The sequence below is a fragment of the Macaca fascicularis genome, chromosome 4 (genome assembly GCF_037993035.2).
Source record: "Macaca fascicularis isolate 582-1 chromosome 4, T2T-MFA8v1.1".
Classification (NCBI taxonomy): domain Eukaryota; kingdom Metazoa; phylum Chordata; class Mammalia; order Primates; family Cercopithecidae; genus Macaca; species Macaca fascicularis.
In genome coordinates this window covers 127462324-127468775 of record NC_088378.1, presented here as the reverse complement: position 1 = coordinate 127468775, position 6452 = coordinate 127462324, and positions in this window count along the sequence as shown.

The window sequence follows — 6452 nt, the reverse complement described above, 5'->3', positions numbered from 1 at the left end:
TGAGTCAGGGCTGTGTCTCCCCTCAGACTGCAGTTCCCTAAGTCAGGGCTCTGTCTCCCCTCAGACTGGGGTTCCCTGAGTCAGGGCTCTGTCTCCCCTCAGACTGGGGTTCCCTGAGTCAGGGCTCTGTCTCCCCTCAGACTGGGCTCCCTGAGTCAGGGCTGTGTCTCCCCTCAGACTGGGGCTCCCTGAGTCAGGGCTGTGTCTCCCCTCAGACTGGGGCTCCCTGAGTCAGGGCTGTGTCTCCCCTCAGACTGGGGCTCCCTGAGTCAGGGCTGTGTCTCCCCTCAGCCTAGGTCTGAGCTGCATCTTCCCTATGACTAGGGTCTTCCTGCAAACAGGAAGCTGTTTTTCCTCTCTCTGATTAGGGGCTCCCTGAGTCGGGGCGTGGTTTCTCCATGAAATCAACCTCACCTCACCAACCTGGGTTGATGAACCAGAGACCTGCAGCCACCTGTCACCACTGGAAAATGTTAGGACACACCCTCATGTCAGAGTGGGAAGGGTTAAAAGAGGGCTTGGAAACTGCAGTTCTCAGGAACACCTTTCTCATCAGCCAGCCCTTCCTGTCCTGACTGCTGCCAGGGCTTAGATTGGCCTCTGATGGGTTCCAGCTGACAGCTAGGCCTCCTCCATTCTGACCCTCAGGCAGTGGTGTTCTGTAATGACCCACCACGGGTATTCCCAGTTGCCTGAGCCAAGGAGGGCTGGCATTAGGATGGAGTGGGATGCAGGGAGGGAATGGGCAGCCCTGCCATAGGGAGGAAGCAGAGTACAAGGGAGGGGCCTGAGGTAGGAGGGGACCCTGGGACCTGGGGTAGGAGGAGATGGTGGGGCCTGGGGTAGGAGGGGGATGCTGGGACTGGGGTAGGAGGGGGATTCTGGGACTGGGATAGGAGGAGACAGTGGGGCCTGGAGTGGGAGGGGATGTTGGGACCTGGGATGGGAGGGGACAGTGGGGGCTGGGGTGCCAGAGACTCCCTCTGGCCACCTGGCCCTGTAGCCTGGAGGCCCAGGGCGGGGTGACATGGGCTGCCCTTCCCACATGGGCTAGTTTCTTTTGCTGCTACCAGCCCTAGGGAGAGGCCTCCCCATAGCCTCCAGCCTGGGCAGCAGTTCGTGGCTCTCCCAAGCCCCTCCTCAGCCATGAGTCATTCCCAGCAGTCTGTGTGAGCCAAGGCAGCAAACCCCATCCCACGGCCTGCAGAGAGCCTGGGACAAACTGCATGACCGGCCAGATGTAGGTGCCCAGAACAGGAGCATCCAGCCCGGTCTGGATGGGGAGACTGAATCTTGGATCTTCAGAAATCCCAGCTTTGGTTTCCCAAACACTGTCCCTTCCCCACCCCCACCCCCTAGATCCCTCCTTGCCCGGCTCACTGAGATTGTGGTGCATTTCTCATCTTCACCTTGTCTCTCACACAGACCTCCTCTAAGCAGCCTCGGACCTTTCGGGACCCAGCTCAAATGTCTTCCATCCTGGAAAGTTCCCTGTTCACCTTTTCGCACCCTTGGCTGCAGAGGCCCACACCTCTTCCTTGTTAGACAGGGAGCTACAAAGAGCAGCCAGGCCTCTATTTCATCCTTTTCTGTGCCCCAACACCCAGAGCAGTGCCTGGCCCATAGGACGCACTCATGATAGCGTTTCCAAAGATGGATCCAGCCAGGAGTTAGATAAAACCACTCAGACCCTAGTAACCAATATTTGCTGGTCCCAGCTGCTGACAAAGTCCCACCAACTATTCCTGGACAGGCCTAGGAGGTTCTCTGCCTAGTACAGTGACCTGCTCCAATGACCTGGTATCACACTCCCCAAGGACCACACACAAATGGCACCACTGATGTGCCTGAGCCTTCGAGGTGCCTCAAAGCTGTATAGTGGTGTGTGGTAAAAAGCGGAGAAGGCCTCTTACTCCCTTTCTGTTCCTCTCTGAGAACATCCAAAACACAGCTGCTGTGCCCGGCATCTTTCAGAAGGTTAAAAGGCAGTGTGTTGTCAGTATGGGGGACCGACTTTCAACATCATTCCACCCGCTGCTGTGTGCCTTCCTGGCCTGCAGAGACAGGAAAAGCCAAAAAACTACGTTTCCCAGTCTCCTTCCCTGCCGTTAGGATCGGGATATAATTTGGGTTTAGCCAATCAGATGCACATGCATGAGATTTGGAAGGCTGTGCTTCTGCAGTGCCAGCTGCTTTCTGGGAATAAGAAGGGGTGTGTGGTGGTGGTGTTGTTGTTGTTGTTGTTTTACTGCAGTACTGGCAGAGGGGGTCAAGAGGAGAGACACAGTGTGTCTGTCTCCTAGCCTGGACCCCAGCAGGTGCAGTGTGGAGCTGGCAGCAGTGGCAGCCTCCTGATCACACTGCAGTGTGGTTCTGGGGCTGGTGACCTCATGGTTGCCAAAGAGGCAGCAGCTCCCTTGGTGGCCCAGTTCTGCAGTGTGACTTTGAGAGCTGTTCCTGAAAGCTCCACCTCAAGCCTGTCTTCGGCCCTGCCAGTAGTTGTGTAGCCATTTCATACTCTGTGATAAATCCCTTTCACTGAAACCAGTCAGAGCAGATTCTGTTCTCTGCAACAGAATCCTGATGGACACACAATGCTTTATATCCTAGTCCTATATACTGCCACACAGCTCTTGGTAGCAGACTGAGACTGGGCCCAGGGTCCAAGCTCCTTGAATAAGACCTGACTGTGCATGTGTGCGCATACCGGGGAGGCAGGGGCTCATCCGGCCCCATCCTCCCCTGGCCCCACAGCGGGCACTCACGGTCTTCCTGGGGGGAAGACAGGGAGAACCCAATGCCTGTGGAAGGTTAAACAGCAGTGTGTGGGCTGAGCAAGCGTGCCGGGGCTACCTGGCCAGGCATGCTAGGGGCTTGCAGCAGAGTTCAAGTGCCAGGGAATGGAGCTGATCTGTAGGTTTGGACAGAGGAAGTGGAGCCTGGGATGGTGGGCTTCCTGTGACCTACTCTCTTTCAGACCCAGACATGAGTCTACCAGGGAGCTGGACTAGAGCAAATCATCAGCCTGGCTTAAAACGGCCCTTGTCATAAGACTGTCCACCTGACTCTGTCTTCCCTTTGAATGAGTTCTCTTCTGGGAGTTTCTTTAGATCTTATGTATGTCTGAAATCCAGCCAAGGAAGGTAAATAGATTCTCATTTCATCTCTCAACTCTGATCAGTTAGTAGTGACGACCTGGACCAGTACATGAGAAAAAGTGTGAGGCTACTTCTGGACTCGGAAGGAGAAAGTGCTAGGATTGGCTAGTGATCCCTGCCATGGGTGCAGAAGCGGATATTGACAATGTGCATGCTGTGTGATCGCTTACATATTTGAGGGAGAAATGAACAAAGGTGCTTCCTGCTTGCGGATGGGGGTTCATCTAGCCATGCACGCCCCAGACAGCTCCGAGCCCTCATGCCACCCCAAGGGTTCCTGACACCACCCACCAATTTCCCCAACTCAGCATTTGTTCACTGGCACATTTTATCAACTATTTCCAAAGCTTCCTGATTCCTTTTCCCCAGTGTAAGCCCTCTCCAGCTCTTACAGTCCCCTATCCTGTGCTCCAGGTTCACATTAACTCTCACTCCCACCGGGGTTCTGACCTTGGGAGCTGACCTCAGGAAAGAGCTGGAGCTGATAGGGACTGATTCCTTGAACTAAAGTAAGTGCAACCCCCTCCAGGAACATTCCTGACCTCTCAGGCTCCCCACAGGCCCTCCCTCTGTGGTCTTGCTCACTCGTCTCTGGTGCCCAATCAGTGCTGGGCACTCAGTAAGCACTTGATAAGCCTGTGGATCAGTGAGAGGACACTCAGAAGTTTGGGAGTGACCTCACTAACCACTGGCTTCCCTTTTCCCATCCTTGCCTCCTGCCTATTCCCGTACTCAGATACCTTTGTTGACACTGACATTTGGCCTCCCAAATCTCCAGGAAGCCTGCACGCAATGGGGCACCCTGCAGCCCATCTGAGTCACCACTGAACCCAAATCTGGCCTGCTGCAGAAGCTAGCTGCTGGGTGGGACAGAAAATTGCACCCTTTGAGGGGCTCCCAGGCTCCCCCTTGAGGGAAGGCAGCCATCTCCTGGGCACTGCAGAGGTCAGGGTGGGTGGTAAGTCATTTTTCAGGGAAGAAAACAAGCCCTGAACCCACCCCACAACATCCCTACTCTGGGTTCTTGCTCACTGGCCACACTGTTTCTGCTAAAGGAAAACAGATGGTGTGGTTAATTGGGATGTCTTAGCGGGCTCTGGTCCTCATTAAGGCTGAGGGTGGGGACAATGAGTGATACATCAGGTCATAAACAGCAGCTTGAGGGGGCAGGTGCCCTGGTGCCCACATGCCCCAAGGACTGAGGGAGTAGTGAACAAGGCCACTGGTCTTGGGAGGGGGATCAGGCTGGAGTCCAACCTCTCCCTGATCACTGGGCTCTGAGCCCAAAGCAGAGCCCAGTGACAACTCCTGGGGGGTCCAGATGCTCACAGCTGGAGAAAGTGAACATTGACTGGGGTGGGAGTGTGGGGCCGGGTGAAGGCAGCAACTGCGGAGAAGGCAGAGAAGCCCAGGGAAGAGTGGGCAGGAGCTGCTGGAGTCAAAGAATGCCCTAGAGGCAAATCTGGGGCCTGCCTCTTCCCGCCAGAGTACCAGAGCCTGACTCAGACAGCCCAGCCCCAGAACCCCACAGAGGGACATGAAGGGAAGGCACAGCCATCCCTCTCTCCAGGGGGCCCCATGCTAAAGAGAGGCAGTGGTTAAGAGCCAGGCTATCTGGGTTCAAGCCCTGGTTTTGCCAATCACTAGCTATGTGATGCTAGGCTACTGCCTCAATCCCTCTGTGCCTCAGTTTCCCTACCTGTGAAATGGGATAACAATTCCCCTAGAGAATTGCAGTCGTTAATGAACTCAGAGCAGCACCTGGCACATAGTTCTTTGTGTTCCATTTAGGTTATTATTCTTAAGGCAAGAGTCCCTGTGTTGGTGAAATGTGGGAGATGCTCACCCCTCCCTACCACCAGCAACAGCAGAGTCTCTTGGAAGCTTCTCCTTGCGTAACCATCATTCCCAACCTCTGAAACACCTCCTTCACCCCACCAGGATCCCCAAGTGATGGGAGAGACAAGGGGTCCAACCCAACCCTGCCCAGAAAGTGAATGAGCCAGATGCATTTTTTTTTTTTTTTTTTGAGATGGAGTCTCACTCTGTTGCCCAGGCTGGAGTGCAGTGGATCTCGGCTCACTGCAAGCTCTGCCTCCTGGGTTCACACCATTCTCCTGCCTCAGCCTCCCGAGTAGCTGGGACTACAGGCGCCACCACCATGCCTGGATAATTTTTTGTATTTTTTAGTAGAGATGGGGTTTCACCATGTTAGCCACGATGGTCTCAATCTCCTGACCTCGTGATCTGCCTGCCTCGGCCTCCCAAAGTGCTGGGATTACAGGTGTGATCATGACGCCCGGCCGAGCCAGCTGCATTCTGAGGACAGTAATTATTGGGCACCTGCTGTGTGCCAGGCCTGATACTGATGTTTTATCTGCACTTCCCCCATTTAGTCTTCAAGGTAGGTATCACTCTCCCATTACATAGATAAGAAAGCTGAAGCCTTGAGATGAGTGTCCAAAGCCACCCAGAGAGCAAACAGAGAAGCTCGGGTTGGAACTCAAGACTCCCAACCCTCAGAATCTGTGATCTTTCCTCAGTAGCAGGGTGTGCTCCTAGGCCATTAATGTCACAAACACTGGGGGGCTTTTTTTCAATGCAGGGTCCTAAGACCCTCCCTAGAGCTAGAGAAGTGGAGTCTCTGGGTGGGATCCAAGGGGCTACCCCTGAATAAAATAGCTGCTTCTGGCCTTGGACCTCCTTCGACCTAACACAGCCCCTATTGCAGACAACTGGACCCTGAAGAAGGATAAAGGAGATGGAACCCAGTCAATCTGCATGCTTACCTCCGAGGGGATGGATGCAACACCACTTCTGTGCCCCCTGCATCCTCCTGGTGCTTGGGCCCCAACAGGCAGAGTGGGACAAAGGAGGGCAAGGAAACATCTCCAGTATGTTTTCCAAAGCACAGGGGGTGAGAGGAGCAAGAGGGTCAATGGGGCCTACCTCCTCCATCCATTGAGGGGTGCAAGTGAAATGCAGAGGGACTGATACCCTGGACAGTACCCAGGGGCTCCATCAACTGGGGGCGGAAGACCAGTTCTGGGGGTGGGGGAGGTTCTTTCAGACTGGCCTTGCTGCTTGCAGCACAAGGAGGACCCTCTGTCCACTCCTACATCTCCCCCAAACCCCCATGGATGTGATTGGACAGCCGCCCCAGGCGCTCTGTGCTGCGGGGGCAGCAGACGCTTGGTCCTCAGTGAGGAGTGGAAAGGGATCGGCACACATCACATCACACTTGGCACAGCCCCCATTGGTGGGCAGCCTGCCACCGTGTTGGTGAGCCGTCTC